We start from the raw sequence: 19,663 nt of genomic DNA, 5'->3' as shown, positions 1-19,663 counted from the left end.
CCCAGGAACACTCTTCTAATAAAAACAAAAAAATAAAGTGCTCAGGAAGAATTAAAACAAAAACTTTAACCTTCATAAACAGAACAGAAAGAACATCTGGAAGTTCCCTGAAAGGACTGAAAAATGGTAGAGAGAGGAGAAACCACGACGTATCTGAACTACTTCCAAAGGCTTTGTCATGACATGGCTAGTCTGGAATGACAAAAATGGATGAGATGACTAGCAACCTGGTTACCATGGACTTAAACATTTTTCAGGAAATATGGGACAGGAGACCTTCAAGTTAGCATTTATTAACTGAAAGGAGCAGAAGCCTTCAGCACCTAAAAGCTCAGCTTAAGAAAAAAGTCCAAGGCTTCCAGTGTGGAAGTCAGCCATCTGGATGCAGCCAAGGGGTACGATGTTTACAGTTTTTTTACTCTAGTTATAATGCAGTTGCTGAAAAAGATGAAGAAGTGACTTAGCCCAAATAATGCAAGTATCTATGGTCTTTAAAGGGGTGATTTTTCAGCAGTTGTGGGCCTGTTCTGTTCATACTACAGAACCATCTGTCAGAAAGAAATAAGGAGTTATGAAGAGCTGGTACCAGCTCTTGATATGCCAGATATCAATCTTAGCTTCTCAAGGTATAACTGAGAGCTAGGAGCAGAGAGAAAGACAAGAACTCATCTGACCACACAGTGGTTCTGCAGAGACTGAGACTGAGAGCAGTCAGCACTGAGGACAATTTGTCAATTTATAAATATTCAGGTGGACTGGACTTGTAATCAAAATCAGACCAAAAAGGCCAAATACATTCTCAAAAGCTGTAGAATTTGCGTTGGAACATTGTTTTTTTTTTTTTTCCCCTTTTTTTTTTTTTTTCCCCCCCCTGGCAGCAGTTCACCAAAAAGGGCAATGATAATTTAATTCTGTAACTGACACAATGAACTTATGATATAATCATCTACGTACTTTCTTTATGGTTTCATTGATTTTTGTAGGACACTACCAACTCTGTTCTCTCCTGAATACATCCCTAGAAAACAAAACCTAATTTTGTAAATATGTACATGTATGGATAAGAGAACTTAAACTTTGTACTTTTCACAGAGCCCTTTAATATATCATTTTTATAAAAATCATGAAAAGAAAGAACGAGAAACTGATATATTTTGCAATAAAAGCTCTAGCAATCAGAGATTATTATAACTGTGCAAGATGTTACAGACTGGTTTGAAGCAGTACAGGAATACTGAAGTCAACCATTAAATTAGCATATTATCAATTAAACCATCACAAGTACTGTTTGTCTTTGAATATTTTTGCTAGTTGGTGTAAACTTATAACAACATTTTTTACTTAAAAAGGAGAAAAACCCACCCCTTTTTGCTGTTTCATAGACTTATAAATAGAAGAAAAATCAGCAGAGAATGCTATTACTGGACTACATAAGGTGTCATCACCTGGGTGAGGAATTCTCCTTGTACAGTTGTTACATGAAATTGGACATATAAGATCTGAGACCTCCCTCCCAACACCTAGATTAGAGAGGGAAGTTGGGAATGGTATTGTTCGAAGACCAAGAAAGGCTGCTGCTATACTGTGTGCAGATACCCCAAGTCTAAAATATAACCTGAGAATCGTTAGTCCAAGAAGCTGCCTTGATTCAGGCAAAAAGATGGCCTAAAGCATGAAGTTTCCTGCAGGTATTTTCATATAGACAAACTCAAGTCAAACTCAACTCAAACTCAACTCAAACAATAAAGGATTCTCTTTCTTATTCACTTATAGTAAAACATTTCATGACAATAGAAAAACAATTTAAAACAGATGTGTAATTTGTCAGTTGAAATGTTACTCTATTTTGGCATTTTTGGAGTAAATTAAAGTCTTACTCAAGAAATTTAAATCTCTGTTAAGTTTCATGGATTTTTTTATATATAAAAACATTTCTCTTTTGCACAATGGAAAAGGGGCTTAATAATTATTGAAATAATTACAGAATAATTATTGAATAACAGCTCTTATACTTTAACCAGCCAGTTATTAGTGCTATTCGTCTGATTAAAAGAGCAAAAAATAACATCGCTGGGATTTAGAAATAATTAAGTTTCCACAAATCAAAGTGTATATGTATGATTTTTAGACTACATTATCATTACTATACCCTGCCAGATATCAGGTTAGCCAGTACACATAATTTAATCATTTCATGAAACAGCCAGCACATTTTTGGTAGAAGTATCAATACTTACTGGAACAATACTAAACAAAATAAAAAAACTTTTGGCTATTACATATCAATATGATACACTGGAATGGAAAACCAAAAATGCCACCTGTGAAATTTTGGGTGTTTAAGTGAACACATTTTACAGTTCAGAAGTTCAAAACTTTCCAGACAATTGCTAATCTGATGTCTTCACCTGTGCTTCACATTACTGTATATGAAAATAATTGGATGAAATTTCATGCTGTAATTGATCTGTGTGTCTAATACCAGCTATTTCTCAACCATGCCTGGGATATATTTTAGGTTAGGGACTACTGAAGAGATAGTACTGTTTTTTTAGCTGGCCCTTCCTCCGTCTTCAGCACTGTCTCTATTCTTCGTGTTGCTACATAGCCCCCAGATGTCATCGGCATATATTTGATTTTCTGTTCAGCAATATTAAATACATGAGCATTATTTGATAAATAAGAGCAATTGTCAAAGTTTTTAAATTTAATTATAGAGCATGCTGAAAATCAATTACTGTATTACAGACTGAAGGCTGTTATATTTTGCAACGCCCTAGTAGAAAATAACAGATTTACTCCATAGTTTGCAACTCTGTCCCAAGATTAGCAGCCATCTTTCTGGAAAACCAAACTTTTTGACAACACTGCATTCAAAACATTACGACATTACGCTGCATTCACATATTACAACTCATGTAACAAGCATGCATTTCTGGAGCGTGTGTCACTTTAAAACACCAATACTTTCCGAAAATTTCAATGTGTGCAGCTGCATCCTCCCAGCGGTACTCGGGCAGAAGAAAGATCCACTGCTCAGTCTCTGACAGCGCCAACAGTGGAGGCCAAGGAGAGACCACGACAGCACGTTAAAAATGCAATGTTACTCTCCCAGAACATTTTCCCCACATGCAAAAAGTTATGGTCAGGGACTTTGTGAACCTGGGATGATGTCTCTGCACTTCCATGAGTCCATCTAATCACCCTTAGAGTCCACAAAATCCTTTAGGCTCCACAACACCCTGCAGCGAGGAGTCTCTCAGTTCAACTACCTTCCTGTTCCTGCTCCTTTTCAAATGTTTTCTGGAAATCTCCAAAGACTGCATTAGCCAGGTCTTCCTTATTCCTTGCCAACTTCTTCAAAATACGCGGATACGGTTGCAAAGCACAACTTCCCTTGATGAAAGCTGCAGCAACTCCTCCCTATAGATTATGTTTACCCACGTGTCCACTAATTCTATTCCTTATTATACTAACTTGCCTTATACAGATGTCAGGTTTATTGGTTAATATTTTCCAGCTCTTCCTTGGAACTTTTTTTTGAAATACCTCTGCCAACCTGTGCTACCAAAGCAGTTTTAAGCAAGAGATTACACGGAGTGGTTAGGAGCTCAGCTATTTCATCCTTGACTTCCTTTAGGAGTCTTGGGTACACACAGTTCTTCTGCTTGTATGAACAAAATACTTTAAGCCACAAGTTTCAGCTTGAAAAACATTTGCATTGCTCAACAGCTTTTCTTCCCTCTCTGTCTGCATTTGCCCACAATCAACAGAACACAGGGCTACTCTCAGCACGCCAGGCAGTTCCCGAGCAAGGAAACAGATAGCAAGAGTCTCGCACACTAGTTTGGACTCCGTGTCTTGGGAACTTTTAGCACAACCAGCAGCAAAGAAGACTCAAAGATGCGTTTCATTACTAATGACAATCAGGCTTAAAACACAGTGAGTAACAAAATTATACTACAGTAACAGAAAAACACCACACACTGAAAGTAAGTAGAGGTGGGCACACAGGAATCCACCACACAGTTTAAAGATGCTAGCTTCAACATAAAATCTCTGTATGTGCATATTTAACAGTGCATCCAGTTCTTTTCACTTTTTTTCTATACTCTCATTTATTTCAACAAAACAGATTTTCAGATTTCTTTTTTTCAGAGCCAGGTTGGTTAGAGTGGAAGTCAACTGATGTGTGGCTCCTGTACAGCAGAAGATAAAGCATAATGTCCGTCTCTGACTGGAATTGGAAAATCACCTGCACAGCCTTGAGCTGTATTAAGCAAAAATGTTTTTCAGTTTCAGCGGTACTTTGTTATGCCTGGGATAGCGAAGGGACATATACAGGACAAGATTTGCAGGCTGAGGTAATATCTTTCAGATGACCAACTGGTATAGTCAGAAAAATCAGACAAATCTTGCCCTTAGCGCACGAACGTCAGAAACATATAGTATTCTAACTGGATTTTTTAAAACTCGATTTAGTTAAGCTGTAATTCAATGGATATATCAGACAGAAATGACTCGCTTAGGTGAAGGGGAAAGGTCTCCACTTAACTGTGTGCAAACTGTGAAAGCAATGGTCGCAATGAAAACGTCATGCTGGTTAACTACTCCAGGACTTGATGTGTCAGGCACTGAGCTCACCCATCTAACAAAACCAGGGGGATTAAAGTACCATATTTATTTTGCAGGATCTTTTTGGGAAACTGTATTTGGCAGTGTAGGCCTTAAGGCTTTCCTCCTTGATTTTGCATATTTACTAAAAAAACAGGAACAGATATTACACTAATCTATTAAAAAAAATTATCAGTAATCTGCCATTTATAATTTGACCAAGTCATGACCATTCCCAAGTATGACATCATTACAACAGAAAATATAACATATGGTCTTTTTGGTATGAACAGCTGATATCTGGCCCAACCTTAATTTCAACCTATTTTTACATCTGGAAAAAAACAAACAGGTTTTGCCTAATTTTTACAATATACGATTGTTTAAAAGTCTACTATATCAAGCAGAATTATATCCAATTAAACAACATTTTTACTGACATGCATCTACTACACAATAGAGAACTTTCCTAAATCAGTAAAACCTCATTCAATTTAACTGCAAATGAACCTCTGTGAAATTGAGTTGTGTTGCTGTTCGTCTCCTATCATCATCTAACAGACTGCATATGCAAAAGGCACTTCATTCGGTCAGCCTTTAGTAAGGGCTGGAGAGAAAGGTTTTTAAAAGTTGATTATGACTGTCATCACCCAGACACCATGGCATTATACATGTATATGCATTTACTCAAAAAACAATCTAGCGTTTGTTTATTTAGATGACAAAAGCATCTAAATGTGCAAGAATTAGAATTTAAAATTTCTAAACTCTCTAAGGTCAAGTATAAATCAATCAGTCCACCGAGTATTACCAAGTAATAGCTTTCTTATGGAACTTGCCATTATCTTTTATTTATTGTATAGCTAAAAGCTATTAAGGTGGCTATGATAACCATCTACTAAGTACTGAAGAGTCTTATGGATAAAGAATAGTGAGGAATTTTATGAGAGAGTTAAAATGAAAATAAGCAGATGTAAAAAAAAAAAAAGAAAAGAAAAGAAAATTAACAAAGAAAACTATAGAACGAGATATTAAGAAAATGCTGTAACAGCTAGACCTAGTGGACTGTGAAATATTTTCCTTCTGTTGGTGGAAGTTCCTCTGCTTGAGTTATTTAACATATGAGTGGACAAAGCTCCAGAGAGACCACAAGGAATACGTTGTATGAGAAAGACTGAACAAGACAATTTAAAAGGTCTTTTCCACCTTTCATTTATATTATTCCATTAAATTAGAAAAAAAGAGAAAGAAGTAAATGACGCAGATAAGTTATAAACGTGTGAAAGCAATAAAGCTATAGCAGGCATAAAATTAGTTCGATGTTCCGTTTCCAATAATTTGTGGAAAAATATTAATAAATTAGCCTGCAACTGGAAATGAACACTGCTTGATTGTGAAATACACAGTTGAATATAGAGATAATGTACTACCAGCTAATTTTAATATATTACTGTATTTAAGAATTAAAACTAAAACATTAACTTATGTAACTAATACCCACTATGCTATACAATAGATTAAGCATTGAATACTTCTTTAACATAAAAATTGCTTATACACGAAAAGGACTTTCCTTTACAATTACCTACTCAGGAATGTCCTTCATTTTATTTTCTGCATCTTAAGCTCTAAATACACATAAAATCTTCTCTCTAGAAAATTTTTCATCGATTTAACACTTTGCTTGAAGAAGAGGGCAACAGAATTCTATTCCTCAGAGCAAACCTGGATGGCATAAGCAAAAGCTCGATGAGTTTGCCCATGCAGTACTAAGAGTCTGGCATACTTCAACAGGATTTGTGGTCATCTCCTGCATCAATGAGGATGATGGCTATCTGCCATGCAAATCACATGAGGTGTTGCAGCTTGGCTAATCCCTTCTATGTACAGACACACAGGATACATGTGCCTAATCCCGTATCAATGAGTCAAAAATCATTTTACTGTTGTTACTACAGACAGTGGCTGAAGGAACTGCTGTTCGAGTTGTCTGCTACTTTAGTCATCCAGCACAAAAGAATTATAGCTCACAACTCGCATCGTTTATGCCTTAAATGAAAACCGTACGTATAAAACACTGGATGATACAGCTTTTGACAATAAACATTTCCCTTACTCCTGTCTCACATTTTTAAAGCTATGTCTATGACTAAATAAATGTTTGTTCAGCATCTACTGATATAAATTATGCATTAAACACAGTAGCCCATCTGCTAAGAAATAAAGGCTATCAAGGGTGTATCACTTCAAAATTTCACTCTGTGCTGGTTTCCCAGTCAAGACTCCAATTCTCTTCAAGCTTTTGCTCCTCCATCTGACAAGCAATATGACATATATTTCCTTCTTGTATAATCATGACCTCACATAACAGCTATATTTCAGTGGCACCATGAAATAGTAAAGCGAGAGACAGAATTTGAACAAGAACTGGCTTCCTACCAGGGAACTTGGCCAATCGTATTTACAATGAGGCACTTAAATACATTTTTGATTTTAAGTGTATGAGCAGATCCCTTGAAATAAAAGTAAATACATAAATATAGGAAGTAATCATGAAGTTCACTGTTCTTATAATCAAATGTCAACCTTAATTCCTCAACTAGTTTCCCTTACAGCACTTACATCCCTGTAATAACTAAAACAGTGAAACACGGAAGCAATTAAGTCCTTCTCCCCCCAGTATGGAATGCTGCAACAGGGAGACTGTTAGTGTTGTTTTTAATATTTTACAGTAGTGATATTTTAACATTTAGCAAGTGTTCACAGATTACAGTACCTAGATAGGGATGTAGTGAGGTAAATATTTAAGCTTTTGTAAGTCTTAAAATATGTTAGGGAAAGAGTTGCTCAGTCTGAAATATTTCCCCAATGCAATGCTGTATCATCTCTCTGGATGGCAAGCCTGCATTTTAACAAACTTGGAGTATTTTGTTTTTTCTATTGGCTTTACCTGCCTCAGGCTGCTTGAGGTCTCCAGTGATAATTTTATTGTTATACCTTTGTGCATATGTGGCTATGGGCAACATTTCTTGAGAATGAAGTATGGGACTGCAATAAAATGCAGAAAGATATAGGGGCATGACCACACTGGGAAACCAATCTAATAAAATGCCTCAAGGAAATGAGAAGGAGTCAGACTGTATCCCTTGAGCAAGCCTGTTTTCTCCAAGAGTTTAGCAAATCTGGTTAAATCCTCCCTATCTGAATGCATACTTTAACCTTTATTTGGAAACTTGGTGGCAAACCACTCAACTAGTGCTACTAGAGTAATTTTGACTAAAAATCTGCTTGAAAGAGATAACATTTATACCTTTTAAAGCAATGTATTTCTGGCTTCCTTTTTGAAAATAAAATCTCATTATTTAAAGTATTGATTACCTAAAGCAGCCTTCAGAAAATCCTCGGAGACAAGAAAAGTCCCAAGGAACTGAACAGAACTAATGCCTCTGAGAGGAAAGAAGAGAGAGACCAGGTAAACATCTACCAATTACTTTTATGTCTCTTGCAGATAAAATTTTTGAGCGTAAAATAAAATTGCAAGTGCTCTGGGGAAAGACCATCTAACAATCAGCAAGCACTACACGTCGCCTTTTGTGACATGTTTGTAGCGGACTATATTGTACCGCACAATCCTGAGGGCTTTTGAGGACGAGGGGCTGTGCACGGGGCTGAGTCCCCCTGAGCTCATTCGACTGGCATGAGGCTCTTACGCAGCAGTCAACAACAGATCTGCTGGAGCAAATAGCACGGTTACCATTAAGCTGGTGGAGCATGCACTGCTGTCTTCCACGCCAACTTTGTTAGCTGGTACGTACAGAATGGGCAGCTGCTCCGTATTTATCCTACAGTTGAAACCCCTGGAAACACAAGGGGATTACAGGGCTATGAGTTCCCAAATAAAATTAACCTTGGTGCTCTCTTTACTTTTTTATCTTGTGTATTTGGCCAGATTTTCCCCTGATGAAAGACATGCAAAAAATAGTACAGCTGTACAAAGACTGTTCAGAAAACTACCTGTTGTCCTACAATAAAGTAAAACTCTACATAAAAATGGCAGAAACAACCAGTGATCTTTAACAGTCATCTTTAACATCAACAGTAAACAGCTGTTTTACTAGAAGTCCATATTAGGAACAAAGCTAAGCTACAGCATTATAAAATACAAAATGGTTCATGGTATTTTATAGAAGACTCCGAAGATGGAATTTCAATGTTGATAACACTGAATTACTGCTAAATACTTCTGTATTCTAAATAAACTCCACCAGTGCAGAAGAGAACTCAGAAATCTTCAATATGAGGATGCAAAAAAGATACTAGGACAGAAAACTGAAAGGCATGTGGCACGTTTGGTTCTGTCCTCAGCACAGACCTCATATGAAAACATAAATGAATAAGAACCAGGTAATAGATGGATTATGAAAGTGATAATAGCTGCTGGTTTTAAACCCATGGTTTTAAGACAATAACGTTCCCTGTGGACCAAGCTAGTCAAACTAGATTGGCTGTGTTGTCATTTGCTCAAGGGCACAAAAACATACCTCGTTTTCCTTACTTGATTTGGCATACAAGTAATGTCTGTCATTGTCACAGACATATTCTGAGAGCAAATGGAAGACTAAGTAATTTAAATGGGATAGCCTCTCTTGTCAACAAGAAAGGCTTCTATGCATAGGCTGGCAGCAAGAGGAAGATTAGGGAAAATGTGGCCTGGCTGTTGAACATGGTAGGGGACCTACTGACAAAGGACTACGAAAATGGTATTCAATGTCTGCTTTGCCAGCAAGGTCTCTTCTCAGCCCTCTCAGCTCCCTTTGTATAATGGCAGATTTTGGGGGTGGGGAGCAAAGTATTAGTAAGTAGTAGTAGATCAGGTTAGCAGACAGGACACACGCAAGTCCCTGGGACCACACGGGATGCATCTGAAGGTGCTGATGGAGCTGGTTGATGTCACTGCAAGGCCACTCTCTATCATCTTTGAAAGATCAAGGCCACTGGGAGATGTTCCCAATGACTGGAAAAAGACAAATGCCATGGCCATCTTCAAGAAGGTCAAGGAGGAGGATCCACAGGACTAAAAAACAGTAAGCCTTCAATCCCTGGTTATATTATAGAGCTAATTCTCCTGGAAGCCACATAAGAAGGACAAAAAGATGACTGGGAACAGCTAGCACAAGTCTATCAAAGACAAAACAACCCTGACCTACCTGATTGCCTTCTTATAATGAGATGACTGGCTCTGTGGACAAGAAATATGTAAATATTTTCATATCAGGAGAGGCTCAAAAAGGACTACATAGCATTGAGAAGAAATGCTGTAGTCTAAAGATAACTGCTTCCTTTCCCAATCTAAAGATGAAAACATTTTTGTTTCAGGGCAACAAAAATAACAAAAATTACCTGAACTTTATAAAATAAGAACAAGAGATATACAAGGAAAGTGAAATACAATCCTTTCAAAACAGGTAATAGGATTTGGGTTTATTTAAGCAACATGTAACTAAGCTATGAAAGCTGTTATTTCTAGCTGTTACTGAGTCCAGGAGCTTAGCAGCATTCAGAAGTGACAAGCACTAATGATGATAGCGAAAATCCAGATCTAGACGGGGTTAAAACAGAGGTTGTGAACGATCTGAAGTATATGCAATCCAGCAACTAAGAGGGGTATGAAAGAAACTACCTTTACCAAAAATTGGCATGATTTGGAGAACTGATGTATGCACTGCTGATGAATTTTAGTAAATGCTTTGAAAAGGCTGAATCACAGAGTACTTCAGTGGCTACAGGGGCAGTCACAGAATGCAGAACATCTCATACAGACCAGATGCAAAGTTCACTCAGTGTTTTGCTGGAACTTTCTGGGATAATAAACTGGCAGAAGCTAGGGGAAAAAAAAAATCACTGATTATCCAATTATCACTTATTATTCCAAAATTTTGGTGCATGAGTTGGGTTGGAAAGTCCAAAGTTTACAGATGCAATAAACATAAGGATGTTGAGATACTGATTTTCAATAAAGAAAAATTTTTGCTACCTCTCAGTCACATGGGGTTGTAACAGAGTGGGTAGAGACAGAGTGGCTGGGATGCTTTCCTAGCAAAGGGAATTTAACCATATAGTCTGTTTAATTATGGGATCAGCCAAAATGAGAGCGCGCTGCTTTGGAGAATGACAGAAAGTAAATCCTAAATGATGTGGGAACATAACCCTTTTGTGAATTTAGCTTTGTCCTTCTCAGCAAAGGACTCTAGCTACTGTATTCTTCTGATTAATAAATGCTGACTTACTGTGAAAAGGCTTCTTGGTGGTCTGCAAACACTTCCTGAGATAACGGGTGACATCTCTTGACAGAGGTCTACACTCACTCTGCCATTGCGGGAAAATGTTGAAATCGGGGGCCCCTAACTGACGAACAAGAGAATTGTCATTTGCCCTTGCAAAAAGGGGGAGTGTGAAATTTGTCACCCCCAAAAGACTAAAGAGAAAACTTCAGGCAGGAAAATATCTAATAACTGCATGATAACATGTTACTTCTGAAATATGTACTTCCATTAAGTATTTCAAACAGGCTGATAGTGAAAAGAAAATAATGACTGCCTAAAACACAATTCAGTAGAATAGCTCTTAAGTTTCTATGAGCTTAGCATTGAACAGAATGCAATGGATACTTCTTTTGGCATATAAAACTGAATTTAATGGAGATAAAGGAGCCAAATAAATACTAAATAGAAGTTAAAAGATACTTACAAAAATGAAATTTTAAGTATAAAATCCCAAAATGGAAGAAGATGGCTATTGGAAATTGTAGATTTTATTGAAAAACTGCTGCTATATAACTTCAGTACTCAACAGGAAGGTAGCTATTTGACTGCTTACCAAAATTAAAAAAAAAGTAGCCGGCAATAAAAGCACAAAACCCATCACAATACAGAGTATGAGGTGCTATACCAGACAGATCATTTGTACACGTCAAGAAACATCTGTGGGCTAAGTGTTTTTTAATTCCTAGGAACATATCCAACGCCTCTTTAAGATATTGACACAATATTTACTGCTCTCCAGTCTCAGGAGTAGAGGTTATTTTTCATGAAGTATTGCATATTTATTTTTCTAACTCAGCCAGTTCATATTTACTGTCCTTGTTACTTAGTCTTCTTGTAAAATGATATAGGAAGACTGGAAAAATGAGATTCATGCACAAGGGTTAGATTCATTGCTTAATCTTGTAAAGTTGTAGGCCTAGGAAATAAGAACATAGGTTTGACAGAACAGCACGAAACAGAATGAAGAGATTTCTGTGGACTTCAAGACACTGGAGTATGTTATAAAAAGGCAGCTAGCTGTGTGAAAGGGCTAGGCAGGATAGAAGATGACTGTATGCAACACAATGCATTAGGAAAGAAGAGAAGAATGAAGCAGATAAAAAAAGCAAAACAAGACAAACTTCCTACACATTTAAATATACGCATAGTTGTATAGCCCTACACACGCACACCTGTAAATAAATGATAACACAGAAAATTAACAACTGTATTAAAAATCTTACAGCCCTAACATAATATTCCCTGACATATCATCATCTTTATTATGTTTCCCACTATAAACAGTTCTGGACCTACTAAGACCTCTGTGGTTTGCAGTAGGACCTTGAGAAAGTCCTAGCATCAAGACATTTTGCTTGCCTGTGCAGCTCTGTGAAGACTTGGCTGTGTTGTGAGCTGCTGAAAAAAATCTGAACCACCAAACCACTGCATTGCCAAGTCTCTGTACCATATCTCATATACCATCATGCAACCTTATTACCCAATTTGTCTGGCTATTTCCTATAGTCCTGAGGATCACAGTTTGAAAACCACTATTTTCATAAGGGGAGATTGAAGAATTCCATAAAGAGAAAGAAATTATTTGGCTTCAAATGATGATAGAAAAGCCAGAATTAGTCTAAAACACATCAAAGAACTACTTAGGCTAATATTAGGAAAGTAATCTAAAAAATAGCAGCAACAGTAGACATTACCAAGTGATGTGACTGAGATACAATTACGGTATTCCCACAGCATTAAAAAGAAGTCTAAAATGCAGGATTCGGACAAGATGATTCAAATGCACCATCACTGATCTTTCTGTTTATTACTTCTCTTAAGGATTTCTTCCTTATTTAGCTGGAAGATAAGGTACCTTTGTGCACTAGCTTTGTCTTCTTTAATCCACAATTCATTTTTCTCTATGAAACTAACATTAACACGGCTATTTTATTTAGAAAGTTCCTCTAAAGACCTACAGCTTTTAATAGATGATGTGTATCACTTCAAAAGCATTCAGACAGCTATAGCTATGAGACAACATAATGCTTCTCCCTGAACTGAGTCTGACCACCAGCAACATTCTTTGAAGACATAAAATTTGTTACTGTCATCAGCCAGCGTGATCCCCAGGAGGCATACACGTAGCTTAAGTACAGCAGGAACAATAGGGTATTGTTTCAATTCCACCTCTGATGGTAGAAAATCAAGTAGCATAGGAGTGGGTGGCAGGATGATACAGATCTAGGCAGTAGTAATATCTATTTTACAGCCTTAGCTTGTGTGGACTCCTTATCTAATTGTGCCAAAGTACATTTGTACATGAGCATCCAAGACAGCTCTGGGAATACCATTTGCTGTTACAGGCTTTGCAGTAATCATCAGATCTCCTTCTGTCAAGGAGAGCTGAAGGGGACTAGGCGCCCATGGACTTTTGCATGGAAAGGGTTCACATTGTTAATTCAAGGTACAGATTAACCTTTCAGAGGTGCACTAATACATAATAGAATCATACATATATTTGACACAATGTATTTTAAAATGCCATCAATCAGTATCCTATGCCACATCTTCACTACAAGTAAAATTAGAAAGCAACATGTAATTTTATACATAATCAAGAAATAGTTATTTACTTCGATGAATTTTGGAATGGATATACTGCTTTTCTTAAAATTGCTGTTAAGCTTTAGCATACTACTGCAAGTATCTTTTAGATCCTTCGACATGACCAAAAAAGACAATAACATTGGATGCCGTGGTTGACAGACTGTTCTGAATGTTTCCTATTGTGCCTATTGTTGCTTAGGTCCCAGATCCCAGCATGAAGTTACATACTGCATGTGCTGCAACACATCTATACAATCAGGGAAGGACAAACTGTCAGTTTCAATTTTGCATTTTTCTGTTTTTGTCAGCATGTATCACTCCAAATCTCCACATGAATTAACTGTAACACAGGATTTTGTGTTCGTTAACATAACATTTAATATGTTCCAATGCAGATAGGCTGTTCTGCTTTGGGAAACATAGTCAGAGAACAGTGTGTTGTAACTTGTCATTAATTTCATTATGACTAACAGAGCTGAGGTTGCTCACATAAATCAATGCAACCAGATGCTTGGAGTGAGTACAACTGACAGGCAGAAATGAACAAAATTAAAAATGGCTCCATACTGTGAATCATCACAAGCAGACTCAAAAAATAATGAAAGACCTACTTCCAGGGAACTCATTTTAAAGATCCTCCCTGTTAAATGTCTGAGAAGTGCTGCGGATATTCTAGCAAGACAGACGGAGCCATGTTTCCATGAAAAGAATTTATTTACAATTTTTTTTTTTTTTAACAGAATGGTTCAGTGGAGTCAAACTGCCTTCACATAATGACACCTATAGTACATCTGCAAGATGTTTGTAGCTGAACAGTTACACAATCTTCCTTAGAATAACAACACTTCCAGCACTAATTAGCTGTCCTGTATAATGAATAGAATGAAACTTCATAAAATTAGCTAAGTGTAATCACCTCAGGAACTCTTTAAACAATAACTAACGTGATAGAAATGCAAACAAAAAATGTTAATTCCTAAGGGCTTGAAAAATACTTGTTTCCTGAAGTATTTCTTCAGTGTACTTCATCTTCAGGCATCTAATCTATTCCCTTAATAATAAAGGCCATTTCCTTAGGAACCATACAGGAAAGCAATTTAGCACAGTAAAACCTCTTCTCTTTGACAGAAACGAAAGTTTTATCAAACTGGACTGGAAAATGCAAGAGTTTATGCCAATTAGATCCTTTCTACCTACTAGCGCTACTCATTAATAAAGTTTAAAACCTACAGTATAAAAATGGTTTCAACAAAACAGAAATCCATAGCCATGCCACTTGCTAAGGTACCTGCTTATTTAAGTTACTCAATTGGAATTAATTTTCCTTTTGGTCAGTTGATATAAACATGGAAGTTTTCCCCTTTTGTGATCTTATGTAAAAGTGCAATTTACTGGATAACTTATGTAATATTTCATTTGGGACAGCCTGTTCAAAAGAAACTAAACCGATATGAAATCAGCTTTTACTGAAGTAAAAGCTTTCTTTTTTTCGTAAAAATCTGCTAGATAAAGAATGGGTTTCTGTGCATTCGCATGCACATTGACAGCACTAGGTTAGAAGACAAATACAAAAAAATCCTCCCATTTTGTACTGGGTACTAATTTTTCAGAAAAGTAGGATGTATAAACACTGAAAGTGACCCCCATTCTTTGTTTGCAAATTGGGACATAGCTACAGGCCCAAGTATAAGGAGAACCAAACCTGTACACCGGGAACTACATGCCTCAGTAATAGCGTAGCTTCTATTTTGTCACCTCTCTCTTTTGTTTATGGTTTGTGCTATCATAGTAATATAAAAGTTTTGGTACACAGTGTATTACATTTCCTTTATGCAGGTGTGAAGATCCTATTAAATACACATTTCCCACAATGACAAGTAATGGGCTATGAGTACAATCTGTGATAACGTTTAGTAGGGAGGGAAAAAAGGGTCTCTGATAAATGCTGGATGTCTTTACCCCGTAATTTTTACCAATTTTTAATTACACTGCATGTGCTGGTTTATATACATATATATAAATATTTGAACTCAAAGTAATTAATATAAGCTTAAATGAAAATAATCTTAGTGAACGAAAACCACATAAAAGCTTCTACCTTAAGACGGATAACTCCTGGCTTTTTCAGATTCTGTTACAAACTAAGTTCCCCTTTATCTTTACTCGTTAAAGAACTTTAAAATTTGAGCTCTAAAAATGTTCCTATGTAAACTCAGTTGAATGTTTGTTTGAATCCTCCAGTTGACCCTTTCTTTCATTTTGCCACAGGAAAAGTTGTCCCTCCATTTAACAGCAGTGTCATTCAGATAAATGTGTCCAAAATCTCTCCCTGTTTTCTGGACGAACAACCTTTCTAAGACTGACTCTCAAAGTAGCCTGTTCTACTACAGCTAAAATTCTTTAAAAATGGTGTAAATTGTAGCTCATGGGAAGGGTCCAAACATGCAGACATTATCCAAATGGAGAGTGGTATACAAGGAAACTTGCTAAACAATGGCAAAGTATTTATCTGCAGCAAACCTGCAGCAGTTTTGAAGTCTCTTCTGGGTGTGTAAGCAAACATATATGCTGAAGAAACACATTCCTCTTATTGCTAGAAGAATAATTCTTTTAAAAACTATTTCTATGTTTCGAGCATGAATTTCAGAATTTTATAAGCAAGAATGTGGTGAATCATTGCTTGTTTTGCAATACAGAAGACTAAGCAGTCGTAGTGCTAACATAACAGTGACTGTGAAAGACAAAGCCAAACTACTAGTAATGGAAATTTCCAAATATATGAACTCAGCAGATAAATTCACTCTTTTCTGGCTTGTCCTCTGACTGCTTTTATTCCAGAGTGCTTTTATGGGGGCTGCGCTGCTCTACTTTCAATTACAGACACCTTGGTGTGCATGTTGCAGGGCCCCAATCTGAACTAACCATTCTGGGTCAAGAAATTCCAAGTGTATGGATGTAGGTAGGAAATTTTTTTGTAGCAGAAATCGTGGGAAGCTATTTCCAAACTTAGATCTAATTAGTTTGCTATTGAAATTCCAAAACTATAAATATTTAGCTGAATTGCATGTTCACAAAAACTACTGACCAGGCACGCAGATAAAAGGAAAACGGCCAGTATAGTAACATTTAAACTTAAATCCATACTTTCACTTTTCTTCAATAGCAAGAGGAGAAAAAGAAAGGCAAACTTCGACAAAGAGTTACAGAAGTAATTTTTTTTCTTCTCTCTGCCAGCCTTAAATTTCAGTGAACATTGCTAACAAATACCAGCAATTCTGGTGCAGATAATTTTCAACACTGAACACACCTTTGTGCATGCAGTGGGAAAAAAAATAATTTTGATCCTTGCAATAGATCAATATCTCTTTGTTTTTGTCAGCTGTAAACATTGCTTTTATTCTGAACATCCCCTGTTCTACTATATTGCAAAAGATATGTCCCCAAACCTGAAATGGACTTCCACCACCTTTTATTGTTATTGCTTTTTGCCTTGCTGTATCTCTTTGTCTTCAATCATATTGACAATAATTGTTTCCAAAAAGAAAAGTTCAAACTCCTTTTCATCCAACACAGTATTTGTGCCAAAACTCAGAGGTTTACTGCTGTAAACCTCTATCCCTTGTACTTAAACTTTTGGTCATTCCAAAACAATGATGCTGCATAGGACCTACCTTGTAAAATCTATTACTAGCTAGGACATCAGTCAGGACACTACTAGATAACAGTATCTTCCTGATGAGAAGCCCACATGTGATAGCCCTTCTTGTGGCCTTCCAAAGCTACTGATTTCAAATATTCTCTGTCAGTTCTGTCTTTGCCTTTTTGCTCAGCCCTTTTGTTGCTTGCATGCTCATAATCATGAACAGCACAGCTCATACGGTATTACAGAATTACCAAAATTAAATGATTAATCAGCAAAATAAGCAGTCAAAGTCAATAAGGAAACAAATCCAGAAGAATAAATAGTATATGTTCATCGTTTTATTACTGGTATTTTTAAAAATTATTTTCAATGCAAGTGAAGTTAAAACTAGGAAATATCCATAGAGCTACTTCTTAAATTACTTTGGCAGAAAAGTAGGTCCACAAATTTGTTAAGCTGCAGAATCGCACAGGAAATAATTAGGATGCAGTTGAGATGCCAGGACCATATATACATTTCAGAGGGGCATGGAGTACCTACTATCTTTCAAGAATGCTAAACTAAACAGAATCCGTAACACTCTCTCCTTGCTGTCCACAAATAGCCATGTTAGAAATTCAGAAAATTGCAGCTGCTTCACTAAAGTAAGTCTTAGCTTTGGGGGGGGGGGGGGGGGGGGAAGTAACATCATATTTATTCACATCCAGAAAAATTTTAGTAGAGGTTTAGCAGCTATAACTTTCATTTGTGGTAGGAGACAGTGAGTACATTATAGGTGATAATCTTCATCTGCGTTACTCACTGATCCCTTTTGCCATCAAAATGCTGCAAGCAGAGGAAATATATGCTACTGGCCTGTTACTATTCGAAGAACGACAGATCCCATGACAGAGAAAGGAAGGAAGAGCAAAAAAAAAAATATAGCTAGCTGGAGGTATGGAGCTGTCAAAGTTTCTCTACTCTTTCTACTATTCTCCAGATTCCATTGACTTTATGCCGAAGTTGCTCACAAAGCTTCCTTAAAAGACAAATAAGACCAACAAACGAAATCCCCAAACTGCAAAACCTCCTCCTGCAGTCTTTTAAAGTATAGTGGAAGTGATGAAGAAGTCACATAACTTTCATGGGATAAAACCTTAACAGTTTCAATGAAAAAAGCCCCAACTCATCTATTTTTTTCTTTTCCTTGAAATGAATGGACTTCAGTTCTGACTAAATATATCAGGCAATGGCATTATCATGTACCATTACAATAACTTTCTTTACTGAAAATCCTGCGTTATGATGACAAGTTAAGAATTAGTCTTAAATTGTGATCAAAGGTAAATCACTAAGTTACGGTCCTTTTTTATCTAAGTATTCATTTAATTTTCCATGCAGATCAGCTTGTTTTAATTAAACAGTCCCTTACTGGGATGTCAATGTAACCTCTCCTCCTTCATTCACCCACTAAAAAACTAAAAAAACTAAAAAAAAAAAAATATATATATATATTCTGTTTTCTCTGCAAAAATACAACTGAAAGTTAGAAGTATGGTACCTGAATTAAAAGACATGATAACTATGTCATAAAACAGATGGTCCTGTAAAAGATTAATAAATAGCATAGTAAGTAACAGACTGTTGCTTAATTAATACAGAGTCATGTTCAGGTAGCATATATTTTATCTTGGGTGCAATTTTAAAACCAGTCAAGAAGAAGGAAAAGCCTGAATTACACTACGTACAAATTCATTTTATGTTTCTAATAGCTTGAGGTAATAGCAAAACACAAACAAAAAAAATATTACAGCCAAGATGATTAAGAGTTTAAACAGACAATTATCCTGTAAATCTCTCACAGAATGGTCCATTCTGCTTATAATGCAAAGTATTGTTCATTTTTAAGAAGCAAGAACCAACTAATCCATGTTTCTGTAATACCACTTAATTTATGATTGCATGATTTGGTCAAGAGAGAACTATCACAGATTAGCTTTGTCGGTACGAGGCAGTGGGTTTCGAACTATGTTGTGCAGGCTGTAGGAATCTGCAATACTTCTGAACAGTTCATAGGAGACTCAAATACAACACAACAGTAATCTATGTATATTGCTAGAATTGGCCACGTTTCCTTTAGAAAATGTTTAAGATCCACAACTATTATGACTCAACAGTTACACTGTTATAAATTGAAAAAAACCTGTATTTAAATTGTTTAAATGTATTGTTACATTAAACACTTGGAAGAGTCCCTCTCCCTTACAAAATGCACAAAATACACAATTTTTTTGTCACATCTAAAGTAGCAAACAGAAAGTCTGATTATTATACATATTATAAATATCAACAATGCTTAATTTTAAACAAGGGCATGCATTTATTAAATGTATAAACGTACTAACCAAATCTGAATGAACCTCTTAAAGATTAACAATGCACCAAAGCAGTCAATTGCTCAAGAGGATTCTTTATCACTTGTAAGTCTCAACATTTCTAATATTAAAAAAATTAC

At 36.3% G+C, this 19,663-nt stretch overlaps 1 protein-coding gene across 1 annotated transcript in view; it reads right to left on the bottom strand.

Moving 5' to 3' along the window:
• LOC112995238 (F-box/LRR-repeat protein 17) overlaps positions 1-19,663 on the bottom strand; it is a 303,636-nt gene that overhangs the window by 18,849 nt on the left and 265,124 nt on the right. The window lies entirely within an intron of this gene.

Source organism: Dromaius novaehollandiae, chromosome W (assembly GCF_036370855.1).
Source record: "Dromaius novaehollandiae isolate bDroNov1 chromosome W, bDroNov1.hap1, whole genome shotgun sequence".
Classification (NCBI taxonomy): domain Eukaryota; kingdom Metazoa; phylum Chordata; class Aves; order Casuariiformes; family Dromaiidae; genus Dromaius; species Dromaius novaehollandiae.
The sequence above is the reverse complement of the archived record's forward strand: the minus strand, read 5'-3'. Positions and strand labels throughout refer to the sequence as shown.